At 35.4% G+C, this 16,728-nt stretch overlaps 1 long non-coding RNA gene across 1 annotated transcript in view; it reads right to left on the reverse strand.

Annotated features, from left to right (window-relative positions):
• The window catches only part of LOC147841170 (uncharacterized), a 95,913-nt gene that overhangs the window by 70,527 nt on the left and 8,658 nt on the right, over positions 1–16,728 (reverse strand). The gene's annotated exons all lie outside the window — the stretch shown is intronic.

The raw sequence follows: 16,728 nt of genomic DNA on the forward strand, positions 1-16,728 counted from the left end.
CAGTTCAAGCAATCGGAGTGTTAGGGCTCTTTTTTAACAATCTAGGCGCAAAGTCTAAAGCGCAGGGCGCAAAAACATTAAGGGCCTGTCCGAATCCCATTTTGCTATTTTATGGATGGAAAAATACGCTCTGCACTGCGGCACATGGTCTAACAGGGTTGAGCTTATTCTTTTAATGAGTTCTGGGTGTGTTTTGAAAATAAACCAATCAGAGTCTCATCTCCTATTCCCATTAAGAGTCAGGTCCATTGCACCATGGAGCATTTGCTATTTTCATTGATGACTTTGTAAGTGGAAAACTGAACGCTTCACTAGTGAAGTTAAACAGACCATCTGCAGCGAGGATAAAGAATGAGTCTCCTTCAATCGGCCTCTTTACTTTCCCTTTTTCTTTCTCTCTTTCGTGGATAAGGAAATGGTGTTGTTCACTCCACTAAAGACATCCATTAGCCTAAATAATTAATTTTGTTTGTTAATTATGCAAACTAATAATTTAACAATATTAATGAAGTGCGATTATGCCCAAACACACGTCCTATTCTTATGCTCCATATGGTCCAAAACCCGACAGGTGGACAAATCTAAGCTTGTTTTTATTAAAACAAATATAAATATGCATATAATAAATAATACTAATCATAATAATAACATTATACAAAAGCAAGTTATGAATAAACTGAAAAACTTAACTGTAAGTTTAACTGTAGTTTCTCAAAATAGCAACGCGCCAACAATGCGGCTTAGCACACCTCTTTTCTAGACCGGCACACCCATGAGACAATAAAGTGGTGCAAATGGATTTGCTATTCAAACAACATGGTGGAAAACGGGAAAATTAGTGTTGCGCTGGTCTGAAAATAGCAACACATTGGGGCAAACACATCTTGCGCCTTATTGCGGCAGGTGTATGATAGGGCTCTTAGAGTCTCCCGCTTGAGAAGATTCCAGAGAACACAGTCCTGTGAATTTTTGGTTCCGACCACAGTTTTTTCCAAGGGTTTGAATATTGCAGTTGCCTAATTTCCAATTATTTACAATGTTTTCTTACAGTGACATGCATAAAAAGCCTAGTACCTGCTAGTTGTTGTGCATTAATGTTTCTTTTAAAAAAAAAAACCTGGAATCTCACTCTATAACTATAACGAGAGTACAAAAGAGTATTGCTGCTTCAGAATATTTTAGGCATATGAGCACATATTGGATAAGTGGAGCAAAGCCACACTTTTAATCTTTCATAGTTAAATAAATTTGCTAAAAATCATGCAACATTTTATGCTAGAAAGCATGTTTTTATGTGGAAATGTAACAGATTTACTGATATTGCTGCAACAATCAATGCAGTGAATTTTGACGCTCTCGCAGGCAGAGCTGTAAAGGCAGACAGCGTTATCATCAGGGTGGCTAGAGCGAACTTTGATGCCCACGCCATCTTTGGTATGAAGGCACAGTACGAGTACAATTTTGTGCGATAATCTGCACTCTTCGGAACAGAAGTTCATTATTGGCATCTGCCATTTCATGGAGAACATTCAACATGCATGAAATCTTTTCAATTGAATAAAAGGTTGTTTATACGTGCATACAAATCCAAATACACCCAAAAGCACTTCACAATCATGATGGGGGTTTCTCCACACCACCACCAGTGTGCAGCATCCACTTGGATGATTAGGACAACGGTGCCAGTGCGCTCATCACCCACCAGCTATAGGTGGAGTGGAGAAACAGTGATAGATCCTATTCAGGCCAATTCAAGAATTGGGAGGCTATTGGGCTAGGACCAATTGAGGGAACTTGGCCAGGACACCGGGGTTACCGGGGTTTTAATGATCAGAGAGAGTCATGACCTCAAGTTTAATGTCTCATTCGAAAGATGGCGCTTACTAACAGTATAGTGTCCCCCTCAATATTCTGGGGCATTAGGACTCATACAGAATGCAAGTTGAGCACCCCTTGCAGACCTCTCTAACACCAACTCCAACAGCAACCTAGTTTTCCCATGTGGTCTCCCATCCAGGTACTGACTGCTTGGCTTCAGTGAGTAACCGTTCTTGGGCTGCAGGGTGATATGCTGTGTTAAGGTTACAAAAATAGGTTTCCCAAAGGTCCTGTCAGTTCCAAAATGAACCATTGATTATATGAAGAACTATTAACATTTAAGGAACCTTTCTGTTGCCTGAACGGTTCTTTAAAGTGTACCCAGCAGGCACACAACATCAGATGACATTGATCTTTAGTTCTATTTTGGTTGTGATCTCAGGTGACCAAAATTTTACATCAATTTGTTGTCTAATTCCGACATCAGCTGGCATTTATATTATGTTGGTTTTAAGCATTAACCATCTAAAATCCAACATCATTTTAACTTCATGATATGACATCAATACAATATCAAAGTCTAACGTCAGTAGACGTTTTTATTTGGTTGGTTTTATGTTGTGCAATTCCCCAAGTAAAATTCAACATCACTTTAATGGCATAATGTGACGTCCATACAATGTCAAAACCATTTGCTGTTATGTTGTGTTGAGGATTAACTGAAATTCATCTTGACGTTGAAGTCTGAAGATGCATTCTGTCGTCAACCTAATTTTCATATACAACCAAAATTCTAAGTTAGTCTGGCATTGGAGTCCAACCTCAGTTTTACATCTGTGTCCGGTGCCTGCGGAGTAAAATCTTTTTCAGATTAGCGGTTCTTCATGTATCGCTTTCAAAAAACTACTAGCGTTGATGTATTAAAATACTCCCAATCGTGAGAAATAACTTTACAATAGTAAGAGGTATTCTAAGGGGAAAAACTCAGAATTGATATAGAAGTCTGAATTATGAGATGTCAACTTACATTTTTTATTATTATTCTGTGGTGGAAACTCCTTTTGGAATCTTTCTTTGTAAAAATGCAAGGGATGGATTTAACATGGTGAAATGTGTTAATCAGAACTGACAGAACTGCACTCTTATTAGTAGTTGGGAACATTATCAGATTAGCCTAAATATTTGAATGCCGAAAGCTCACAGGGGGGAAGGTTGTAAATGACAGCCGTTCCAAATCTGCCGAGTTCTGTGGGTGCGGATTCTGTGTGGGCCTGTCTGTCAGCTTAATGTGATTAAGCGAAGTTAAACGTGTTCCTGCATCAACATCTTTGTTGGTTCTTAAACAAAATTCCAGCCTGTGGACCAATCCGATTTTAGGGTTAGATTTAACTTGCTTTTCAGCCAATCCCTTCCCTCAGATTTTAAGGGCTATGTTTAGGGTTGTAACTTCAACTGCTTGCCAGAAAATGTTGTTTCAGGACCAATGAGTAAGATTAAACCTGCTTAATCGTATTTGATCTGAATTAAATCTTTTGTTGTTTCCTTTCTAGAGTCTAAAGTCGCTCAAAAAGCACAGGATAAAATCTTGAACTGTAATCTTTCTTGTTGAAAATATACATATCTCCCCTTTTTTGAGTCATCTTCATAACTTTGGTATAAACTTGACCCATTGCCTGAAAACAAGCTTGCAGTTTAGGGCTTCTTTTTGGCTGCTTTATAAATCCAGAACTATATGATAATGGAGCTACTATGGGAAGATGCAGATTTCTGTCTAAATGTCTTTACATTTCATTTTTATCATTCAATGACTCTTCTACAATCTCTGTAGCTCCTCAGTGGGACTCAAGACAGCTCTATGGTAGTGATGTTGCTCATGAATGTTCGATCCTCCAGTCTTGCTCTCTGCCCCAATTCACTTATCCCTTTTACTCTCATTACCCTTCATAGGGCAGGAATCCCTCTTGCTTTCCTCCTGATGGCCGACGTTGCTCTTGTTTCCTCACTTAGCATCCAGCCTTGGCCTCTGGCAAATGGTGGGAATTCCACCAAATCGAAAGTAAGACCCATGAATGACTGAAACCTAAAACAAATCTTCAGCTCATGCTCTTTTATTTCTCAGATTTCTTCCATTGAGCTTCTATATGTGCAGGTCTGGTTTTAATATCATGGAAGGCTATGCAAACACTGTGTTTTTCCACTATTTGGCATTGCACAACATTTTGTAATTGGTAAGCCTAGGACACATGAAGTCTATGGTTGGCCAGTGGCCTTTGTCAGGTCATTGGTCAGCACCGATCTGTCTAGTTGGTTTGGTGTGTTCCACACCTTGCCTCTTGTTGGGTTGACACCAGATTGATATGCCCTAATTCGGCATGTATTTGGTATTGGCCATTGGCTGAAGAGAACACTCTAACTGGTTATTCAGCAATGAATCAGAGTGCAAGAACAAAGATTTAAGGAATGTACCTAAGTAAGCAATTCAAGTAATTCCTCATTCACACTAGCAGCAAATCAGTAGCTGCCTGTTGTTCTGGGGGGCGATCTGCTGCAAACGCAGGTCTGTGTGGGTCTACAGCATGGAGAATACAAGCGGCCTCTGCAGGAGCAGAGAGAGGATCACATGAGCTCTACTGATCCTTCTATTGGTTGACGCTCAAAAAAGTGGCTTTTCATTTGCATAAAGTTGAAGGATTCTTTGACGCGTCACTCGACATGCCGCTGTTGCTCGCGTAAACGCAGGTCGGCGGAAGTCACTCACTCTCTCCATTAAATTAACGTTCATCTTCACAATCAGCTGACAACACAGTTGGTTTTCGTCTATGCTATTTCTTTGGCATCAGTTATTCGTGTCCCTGCGCTTAGAGGTATCATTCTTGTTTTGTTGCTCCAGAAATCTTTTGTTTTTATCCTTTAATTCAGTGGTCCCTAACCCCCATGCCAATTGGATCAACTGGTACGAAACGCACAAGAAATCATTATTTATTTTATGTTTTTTTATTATCTGAGGCTAAACGAACTTTTATTTTGAAAAATTTTTCATTTTGAAAAATGAACGTATTATCTCGGTTATATCTCGGTTACTTGAGCACCAAAATTTAACCCACAAGCTGCAATATGAGTAAAGTTTTATATTTCTGCAGCGAGTGATCACCGTGACCCACAGCGCATGCCTTGCGCATTGCTGTGCATTTATACTTCTGCGTGTTGTTTGTGTTGCTCTGCAATAACACTTCCGAAACGCTAGATGGCAGTGAGGTTTTTATGTTCCTCTGTGTCAAGTTTCTTTGCTGATGTTTTGTTTTTTCTAAATGCTTCCATAATGTACAAGTTGCTAAAAAAGGAAAGAAAGAGGTGTGTGTCAGCATCGGTGACGGCCACAGCAAGGGCTGTGCAACCACCTAAAGGCTGTGCCGGAGCATATGTGTGTGCTTGGCGCAGAAGTATAAATCAGCCTTCAGTGTGCATGAGTTGTACACTCGTTATTGTGGGATTGATTGCGCACTTCAGAATGTTTACTGTTTTTAGACAACATTGCAAATGGCTGCTCCCTTGAATAGTGCACTATTTAAGGGTATGTGGCAATTTTGCATACAGCCATAAGAGCTAAATGACATCCGGCCACTTTGACGCTCTCGCTGGTGGTAGTGTGAACGCATGATATGTGTGGGGCAGGGCTAAATTACAGTAATCTTCTGTCTTTTGTTGACCTTCTGCAGAGGCGTTTGCAGACACATTATAAAACCAGATGTTTTGACAGCTTGATTTTTTAATAAAACCTGTTTTTGGACTGACAGTTTTTGGTTAATACATTTGTTATTACAAGGGAAGTGTGATTTCTCAGTTCACGGCCCTTTTAAGCCTTTCATTACTCCTGGGTTTGCTGAGAAATACTTCATCATATTTGCAATGTTTACACGTTTGATTTCCCATTGTAGCTCAGATTCTCTGATGGCCGAAAGGGAACAGTAGGAGTTTTCGAAGGTACGTTTCGCTTATTGAAGATCTGTGTGTCAAATACAGTTTGTGGAGGAGCTCAGGAAATTGCCTTGTTTGGTGTTGAGAATAAGCCGCAACTTTCTTTACCTTGTTTTACTCCTTTGACATTCTTCGAGTAGTTCTCCAGATTTCTTTTACTGTAGTAAACACTACCTTATTCTGTGCTGATGCAGTGGCCCTACATGTTTTGGAACATTAGGTCATGCTTAAAAAAGTCATTATATTAAATTATTGATGTAATATCAGTGCAAGCGGTATTTATTTTTTCAAGCGAAAGAGCACATTAGTGGCGACCCACTTGCATTTGACTGATATTACAAATCTTTTTTGAAGTGTTTCCTAATTGTCCAAATGCTTTTAAGAGCACTGTAAATCCCGTGTACAGCGATTCTTTTTATTTGCTGCTAGCTGAACAGTTCATATGAAGCATGATGAGTGACTGATGTTTTGTACAGGTACAGACCTTTTGTTCTATTAATAATAAATAATAAATGTACATACATTTGGTTTTTGATTTTAAACTGTGTGCTTCCTTGCTCTAATAATATTATTTATATAAATGTATATGTGTTTTTGAGTTTGTGTGTGCTTGTGTGTGTTTGTAGAAATATAAAAAACAGTTGACTTTTATTGAAGTCTCTTAACATTGATCATTTTGTTGTTTGTGCGAAAAACAGACAGCAGAAACCGATGTTTAGAGATGAAAAGTGCCCTTTTATTTTCATGTGTCTTGAGTTCCAGCAGACACACAATGTCATAAGACGTTAATATTAGGTGAGGCTTGGTTGTGACATCAGGTGACCAAAATTCAATGTCTAGCCAGCATCTAAGGACAATGTTATTTTGACATCCAATTACAACGTCAAAATCCAATGCCTGATAGATTTCATATTGGTAATGTCCACACAACGTCAAGCTGTAGCATAATTAGACATTAATATTTGGTTGATTTTAGGTTGTGTTGGAAAGTGATCAAAATCCAACATCAAGCCAATATCTTAACCCAACTCCATATTGATGTCAAATACTGACATTTATTTGTCAGGTATGGCAACCAAAATTCAACATCTGATAGACGTCATATTGGTAACGTCCACACATTGTTAAGCTTTAACATCATTAGATGTTGATATTTGGTTGATTTTAGGTTGTATTGGAAAGTGACCGAAATCCAACATTGAGCTAATATCTTAACCCATTTCTTAAGTTGGACGTTGGACATTGACTTCGGCCTGACGATGAGTTCTGATGTCAACCCGATTTTAATTTCCAAAGAAAATGCAACATGCTCTGACATTGGGGTACAACGTCAATCTGACTTCAATCTGTGCCTGCTGGAGTTGTGCAAACTTGTGTATCACAATGATTTACATTTTTTGTTCATGGTGAAAACAAAAAGATTTCTAATTTTATGTATTATTTCTCCTCTGCCTTTTATTAAACCGGGTCTCCATCATTATACAAATTATTCTGTTGTGATTGAGAAATTAGTTTGGTCTTTAAAGTAAAGAGACTCTATTTAGAAGCTATTTTTCTTCTTGAATGTGTTTATTGCAAAGTTAGAGTTGTTCATATTTGTTTCTGTTAAAGAGCATTATTTTATTATGGAAATGTTTGTCTGAATATTATTTTTGTCTAAATATATATTGTATATATAAATAAAAGAACAGTAAAAATCTTTATTAAAGATCTTGATTTTGACCTGTCATTTATAATTGAATGTACGGTGTATTCAAAATATTGTGTGTGCGTGAGTGTAATTTTAATTATTATGGTTAATTTGAAGATGTCAAATCCTGTTCCTGGAGGCCCGCAGCTCTGCACAGTTTAGTTCTAATTTTGCTTCAACACATTCAAGCTGTGGTCACACCAGACTTTTCGCCCCTTAGACTTTCATGTGCACGCGAATGCAGCAGACTGGAAAAGCAAGCTAGTGCGACAAGTTTCACAGTTCACAGCATTGTAGTTCAAGTTTGGTGAAATCTGACCTGCGAAATCACATCTAGTGATTGCGTGAGACCAATCAAAGATTAAAACATGACCTCTCTGGTCAGTAATTTAAAGCATGGACCAATTGCTCGCTTTTTTTAATGTCTAATCATCTTGTTTAGTCCTGCCCCTTTTCACAGCACCATACCACAGAATTTCACATGCACAAACTCTACTCTGACCGCGGTATTACCCATAGGTCTCAAACAAGTCAAATAAGGGTATTAAAGCTAATAAAAGCTAAACTGTGCAGAGCTGCGGTCCTTCAGGACCATTTATAAAATATTATTAAAACCAAATAAATTAAAAGAATATAAAACTTCAAGTCAAGTCTTGTTTAAATTTAGACCACATTTTTGCTATACTTAAACCATGTGCAGTATAATTACGATTATTGTGAATTTAGAAATAGTTCAGAAGATTGGTAATATGCTGTTTTAGTGTTCAATTATTCATAATGACTTTTTTTTTGTCAATTAATGGATATTTTTTGTAAAAAGTGCCCATATTTTATACTTATTTGACAAATACAGAATTTATAACGACAGCCTTTATTTGAAGCAGCATCTTTTATAAGATTATACCTTTATTTACTGTAGGCTAAGTTTTGATACATCATCAATAAAAGTATTACATTATTGTAATCATTTTCTTTGCAGTAATCGTTTAGTAAATGACTTCAGAAATCATTCTAATGAGCTGATTTGCTGCTTGTCATTAATAATGTTTTATTATAATTATCGATACTGAAAATAATTATTGGGTGAAAACATATTTGATGATTATATAATCTTTATTTAATATAATAAATGTCATTACTGCCACTTTTAAGAGAATCTGATCAAAATAAAAGTATTGATCCAAAATCATAAGGCCAAGCAGGGGTGCCGTTGGCCGGTATGGGCCCTATGACAACTTTTTACCCAGCACAACAAAAGGGTACCAAAAGGCAGAGCTAGACACGCAGCTTCACTCTGTTGGTTTGCAGAGAAACACCACTAGCGCGTGTGCAAAACAGAAGAATGAAAACAAAGGAAGCTCCATTTTTAAATATACAGCTAAGACATTACATCGTAATACTATATACATATTATAACAAGTCATGGCCGACCCGAACAAACCTTGAAGTCATCTTGATGTACAGCCACAAAACCAAGAAAAAAAAACAGCTGTGTCCTGTTTTTGTTTTACAAGGTCGTCCAAAAGTACGAGTGGTTTCACTTTCTCCAAAGAGCTTGCGTGCGCTCGTCGCGCATCTATTTTTGTAATAACGAACTTCTTGAGCTTATAATAATAACGTGCGCATGATTATTGAAGTGCTTCTGATATCCCATCCTTTCAGAAACAAACCCAAGTGTGTCACATAAAAACACAAAGGACAAGCCAGAAAAAAAAAACAAAGGAGCAAATGATTCTTTCAGCAACCTAAAAGATGAACAAACTGCCCTATTTAACTATTATCATCACCTTCTGGACTATTATGAACTTGGAAGGATGGATTTACTTTCTAACAAGAGGTTACATGTGCTGGTGAAGATTAAAGATACAGATGAGAGAGGTTTGCACTGACTGTGGGCTATATGTTGCATGTTGTTTGTACCCAAATACGGACTAAATGTATGCGTGGTTTCCTCCGGGTGCTCCGGTTTCCCCCACAGTCCAAAGACATGCGCTATAGGTGTATATGTATAGATGTTTCCCAGAACTGGGTTGTGGCTGAAAAGGCATCCGCTGTGTAAAAGATATGCTGGATAGGTTGGCAGATTCCACTGTGGCGACCCCTGATGAATAAAAGGACTAAGCAGAAGGAAAATGAATTGAATGATTTCTTCAATAACCTGTTGACGAACAGACTGAACTGTAGTTTTCCTGCACACTCAGTGAAAGATGGCAGGATAAAAGCCATGATTTACACATGGACCTGAACAAAAAGAAGCACAGAAATAAATAGTGACAGTGAGTGCGCAATAACGAGTAACCCAAGAGCAAGAGCTGCATGTCTCATCAGGTCAGAGAGAGAAGATCCACGGCGCTCTTCAAAGCATCTGTAGACCCGCAGATGTTCCCCGTCCGCAGTGTCTCTTCAATCCACTTCTCTGCTAATGATGAGAACCATTTGCACCTGAATGAGGCTCAGATTTAGATAAAGGGGATTTTGAGCTTCTGGACGTGGTTAAAAGTATATATCCAAACAGGCCCGTCGCCAGCTAACATTATGAGGTTAACAAGATCCAGGCGCACTTTTTCATCTTTAAAAATAAATAAGTTCTATAGACCTTTTTTTTTTCATTGCTGCAGGGAGAGCGTCATCCGCTTGTCAAGTCGTGACGTAACGTGACGTATAAATCGATGTTTCAGGGCCAAGCCGCTACTCATTTGAATTGAGAATATGTTTGTTTATGACCAGTTTTTAATTTTATCACACAATAAAGTGAATTATATAGAAAATAATGGTGTACACAACAGTCTCTAGACACGCTGCATCACAAATACCAATATTTAACAATTTATAAAAATCACTTTCTGGACATTGGATATTAGGCATATATGTATATATATATATATATCAGGGCTCAACAATAAGGACTGCCCGGTGGCCCGGGGCCAGCGTGTGAGATGCTCTGGACAGTAGACAAGATCGTTACTGGCCCGATCGGGCCAGTGCTGCCTTGTCACTAAAGTTTAATTTGCCTGTGACTTATTGTCAATTGCGTGCAAATACAGTACAATTGAGAAACAGTGTTTTCAAGCCTTCAAATGCCACCTTCTCGGATCTTCTTATCTGATTGGATGTTGTCAGCCAGTATCAGCCATATCAACCAGTACAGCGAAGAGACTGCAACATGGCGGTAACATCAAATGATTATGCTAAAGGGAAAACATTTGTTTCTAACGTCCTGGAAGCAGACATTAACGAGGGTGCACCATGACTAAAAAAATTAAATGATGTTTTGTACAGTTTGCCGTCAGTTTGGCAGGTCAGCCATCTTTTGTTTCAAAACACTTAGAATTTTTCTCATTATACATTTATTAACATTTTTAAATAATTTAATTCTAGATTTACAAACATTTTGACATTTTTTTTTTTTGTGGTTAAGGAATACCTATTAACTTTTTTTGGTGGGGCCAGTGAAAATATTGGCAGGGCAAGTAAAAATCTGAACCACTGGTCTGATTGGGCCAGTAGAAAAAAACCTTAGCGTTGAACCCTGTATGTATATATATATATATATATATATATATATATATATATATATATATATATATATATATATATATATATATTGCCGTTGTGATTTTTACCCTACAGAAAAATCCAGCTTAAACCAGCCTAGGCTGGTTGGCTGGTTTTAGCTGGTCGACCAGCCTGGTTTTAGAGGGGTTTTGGCCATTTCCAGCCTGGTCTTAGCTGGTCAGGCTGGGAGATGACCAGCTAAAACCAGCTTGACCAGCCTAGCCAGTATAGGAGTCCAGCCAAAACCAGCTATGTTCGGCTTAAACCAGGCTGGTGAAGCTGGATTTAGCCGGTCATTTTCAAGTATGCACTGCACTCCTTCGTTATTTGATTTTGTTGCGTTAGTCTTAACAGAATAACTCAAAAGGTCATAATCAGCACTCGTTGAGTAATTGCTTTATTTCACATTTTTCTATAATATAAACTCAAACGTTTCGGCTAAGGAAGGATAGGATTTAAGCCAAAACAGTTGTGTTTACAGAATCTCTTCAAGAAATGTGAAGTAAAGAAATAAAAAAGCTACTTAAGGAGTGCATATCATGACCTTTCAAATGTTTTATATATATATATATATATATATATATATATATATATATATATATATATATATATATATATATATATATATTACAGATACATCAATTATAACGAGCACTATATGTATCACTGAGCACAACTTTGACTCAACAGTGAAAGAATGAAAGCAATAAGTGCACTGTATGCAGCAATAGTGAGGACCTTATCCCCTATCGCTGATTAACTACTTTGTATTTTTTTTTTTTTTTTTTTTTAACCTTAAACATGCTCATTTTTGGTAACGAAAATGAGAAATCTTCACCTCTTCCTTCATAGTTGTATATGACCGGAAGTGAACATGCACACATTTGCGTCTCGGAAGCTCATCGGCGCCATCTTGTGCAAGTAGCCTAGGGGGAGATCGCACACGGTAAGAAAAACAGAAAAACTCGGCTATCAAAACAGTAGCATTTTACTAATTTCAGTAAATGGCACGTAAATGCTAAAATAAAAACATTTATTAAACATTCACAATGATCATTTAGCGAGTCATTCACACACTAATTGAATGAAATTATTATAGCTAACAAGACTAAGATGTTTGTAAATTGTAAAAATCATCTTAAATAAAACATTGCTAACACCTACCTAGCTGTTTCTTGAGCTAAATAACCCATTTTATTTGTAACCATTATTTATGGACGATTCTTAACAAACCGTTGACCTCATGTCCATGTAGATGTATTATGTGCAAAAGATGGTGGTCATTAAGTAATGAATATATATTGACTGTTAAGCGCAGTAAAGTGCACAAGAATTAACATCATGGTCTAAAAGGAAACATGTCTGCAGTTCACATGTGGTTCATCTTAAAGGACGCAATGTGTGCTTGACTAAACAGAATCCAGAGCCATTCACACTTGGTCAAGAGTCTCAGAGTCTGATACGACCCAGCAGGCCTTTATGATCACCTGTTAGCTGAAATCTAGACCAGAAGAACCACTGAAGTACTCTGTAAGTTTCACTAAAAGAGAGTGCATTAAAATAAAATTAAATAAATTTGAGATACTAATTGTATAGAGATGCTACAATTGATAGAAAGCAGATAAACCAAACTAAATATATTCACACATTAAAAGACATTAAAAAGAGAGAATTTGACATTTAAAAATAAAATGTTTTATAATTTCAATAAGCAATTCCAGCCTTACGGATGTGACCTTTGCAGTAAAATCTCAAAACATAAATTGACAGAGGAAGTCTATGTTAACATTATATTGAAACATTTCTTTATATATATATAAATATATATATATATATATATATATATATATATATATATATATATATATATATATATATATATATATATATATATATATATATATATATTTTCTTTTTAAACAACTAGAAACAGAGTTGTGGGAGCAGACAAATATCAATCAGTAAACATTTTTTTATATCTTAAATTAGAAAAATAAACTTGTTATAGATGTGGCAAAAAGTCTGCAAGTTTACAGTATACAAGATACTTTGTAGAAATTCTTGGAATTAAACTGCACCCCCCACCCCCCAAAAAAAACAAAAAAAAAAAACAAACAAACAATGCTAATCAAAAGAATAAAAGTTGGATCACTATAGAACAAACATAACTGATTGTATTTGATTTTACATTTTTGTATTTATGAGGAAAGGCTTCATTATGGATGTGACAGATGTGAAATTGCCACTTGTTTGACTTTGGTAAATAAATATGATTGTTTGAAAACACTGACAGAGACATTTTTGAGTATTTTTAAAGCACTGAAAAATACAAGCCTACAAGGGCTTTTTTACATGGCAAGGTTGACATTTGGATGGAATTGCTCATATACAGTGTATATACCACATGAACTATGCAAAGTTTTTTCACGTAAATAAATTACAGTAGAAATAATTTGTCAAATATGACCCAAGTGAAATGTTATCACGTGTTATCACAATCCTAGTGCACAGGATTCATCTAAGAACATAACCCATCAAAAACACTTTGTGAATAATTTAATAATATAATTTTCTTTTCATTTTTGTCTTTGTTAAATATCTAACCAAATACAATTAAGTTATTTGAAATTTTAAAATGCACAAAATATATAAAATTCTATACTAAATATCTATTTACATATTTACATTTACTGAAATTTAGACTAAAAGAGGCATCGAATAGTGTATCAAAAGAGAAACTGTTAGTTTCTTATCACACACACACACGTTTATTTATTTATATACTTGTTCGGAGGAAGAGAATACAGGTACTTTCATGGCCTGCCTGCACTCCCGAGCTGTCTCCAATAGAGAATCTGTGGTCCCAAAGTGATAAATGCTTTACTGTTATATATATATATTTTAATTGTGTTGCAAGAACCAAATTTTAAAATAATAAAACTAAAAATCACGAAGAGCGCATTAAAAATTGTTTGTTGTATTGTCTGCAATAAAATTCAAGTCAAAGTAAATTTTGAGGTTACTATTTTTATTTGTGTTTGTCATACTCTCCCAACTTTTTTTGATTCGGGGTTGAATTAATTTTTTTAGTCTTTTAAAATCCAGATAAATTGTCAAACCAAAATAAATGTTTAATGTATTCAGACATTAAAAGGGAATACATTTTAGACAATATGTGAACCATAATAAAACAATAATAATAAGACAATTTTACATTATAAAGTAAAAAAATAAATAACCCACGCCTGCAGAACATGACTGAATATGTGTGTGTTGCCTGTGCAGCGAGCAGGTAGGTCTTTGTCATCTGATCAAAGCTGACAATCACCATCATGGATTAATATACAGACATAATGAAGTGTGACGTCTCTTTCTCTGCGCTCTGCAGTTCTGCGGAGACTCAAACTACCTTTGCGTGACTTTGCCGGCTTTGCCATGCACACTGTAACCAAACCCAGCGTGAAAATGTTTATACTTTTGACCCTGTTTGGAGCACCAGAACAGAACTCAAGCCTTGAGCCAAGATGGAGGATTTCATGATGTTTACTCTGCGCATAAGCCAATTACACAGAGAGTTAACGCTGGTAAAATCCGACATTCTTACATGTGTGTGTCATACACTGCAGAACGTGCTGGTCAAAACAAACCGAATATTTATTTACAATTTCATGCAGGAAGAAGGAAAGAAAGAAAAATAAAATAAAAAAAAAACATGTAGAAAAAAAGTAGCAGTGCCGAAGTTGACGAAAATAGATCAAATTCATTTTTATATAAGGTTTGTCTAAAACAGGGATGGCTAAATTATTTTTGTGAAATGCCAAAATCCAAAGTTTAAGGTTAGTGGGCTGAATATGTGCCATGGGTAATTTCCTAATTTATAATAATATTTTAAGAATATAAAAAAAAAACCATTGCTTTATATTAACTAATACAGTATAAATATTGTCAGTATAGTATACATATTGTAATATATATATATATATATATATATATATATATATATATATATATAAAACCTGTCAACGCTCCCATTTTTCCCGGGAGTCTGTCATATATCAGACCCATCACTCGCCACCCTCCCGCTTTGTTTCTCCCAGAAATCTCCTGTAATTTCCATTGTACAGTTACTAACACCACAGTACAGTAACTAACCCGGTTCTCAACAGTGTTATTCAGACACCTCACCCCTGACCAATTTGCTTTTTTGTAGCTCAGCAATAAAACAAACAAAAAAGGTTTTGTCAATTTTGGAGGAGTAAGGTAAAGTTGGTTTTATATTCACACATTACGACCTTCTCATTAATAATATCATTTCAGAAAAGCAATCTTTGCGATTTATAAATAGTCAAAACATCATGGCAGCCAATGACTATCAAAGTACAACATTGTTCACAGTTAAATAAACAGTGCTAATGTTTTTTGAAGTCATATTTACATCTGATTTCAGACCGAATATTCAAAGTACATTGGTAAACACTAAAGGGAGCATGTCACAAGTTATCATTGAACGAATGTGCGAGTATAAAACCAATTTTACCTCATTTTTAGAAATGGTGATCTCTGTTTAAGGCATTGCCCCAACCCTCTCTATCCTCCTAAGATGAGATTTTGGGCTAAATTAAAGGTTACAATGGGCCAACTATTTCTTGCAGGTCCTACTTTAGGCATCTCTGATCTTAAATATCGAAACAAGCATCCCACCTTAATGCATAAGGAATTATTTTAATTTATATTTATTTTACAATTAGAGCACAAAAGAACCAGTCACTAACCTTTGTTAAAAAAATAAATAAAAATAACATGTATTAATGTATTTTATTTTACAGTGCATTTTTGTCTTGTTTGTCAAACCAAACAAAATATTAAACTATGATTAATCTGAGATGCGTCCTGAGTTGGCATAATCATTATTTAATATATGAACCATGCAAATAGTCAATATTTGACAGCAGAATTATTAATAATTACAGAAATGGAATGTGTTTGTTAAATAACAAACCAGATAAAATGTCTATTTAATTTATTTGAGATACACAAATGTATGCCATATTATTCTTTAAACAGTCAAACTACATGCAATTCATAATTGCAATATCTTTTATACATTTTTATCTGGCAGACAAAATGTAAAAAAGAGAAAAATCAAGATATTAAAAGATAATAATAATTATATATATATATATATATATATATATATATATATATATATATATATATATATATATATATATATATATAGTATTTATTTATCCTATGGAAGTCAATGGTTACAGGTTTTATCTAATTAATCTAATCAAGATATGAGTTGCAAAACTTACATGAAATATTAAAAATAATTTTATTTCCTAAAATGAGAACCACCGAAACAGCTACCAACTTTCTCTGGTTTAATTAATAATAACTAAATATTTTGTGGGGATTTTTGAATATAATAAATTTATTGTTATGTTTTTTATTACTACAGAGTATACAGTCTTTCACTTTTCTGACTACAGAATTAGACAGACTGTGATCATACTTTTTCCTTTTTTAATATTTTAATGCCATTATGAAATCGTTTAGTAAATTAAAAAACAAAACATTAAATGGATCGTTCACCTAACAGATAAAATAGAAATACTGTTAATATTTACTCATCCTTGTTTCAAACCTTTTTGAGATTCTTTCTCCTGTGGAACACAAAAGAGGAT

Source organism: Danio rerio, chromosome 13 (assembly GCF_052040795.2).
Source record: "Danio rerio strain M-AB ecotype USA chromosome 13, GRCz13ab, whole genome shotgun sequence".
Lineage (NCBI taxonomy): Eukaryota > Metazoa > Chordata > Actinopteri > Cypriniformes > Danionidae > Danio > Danio rerio.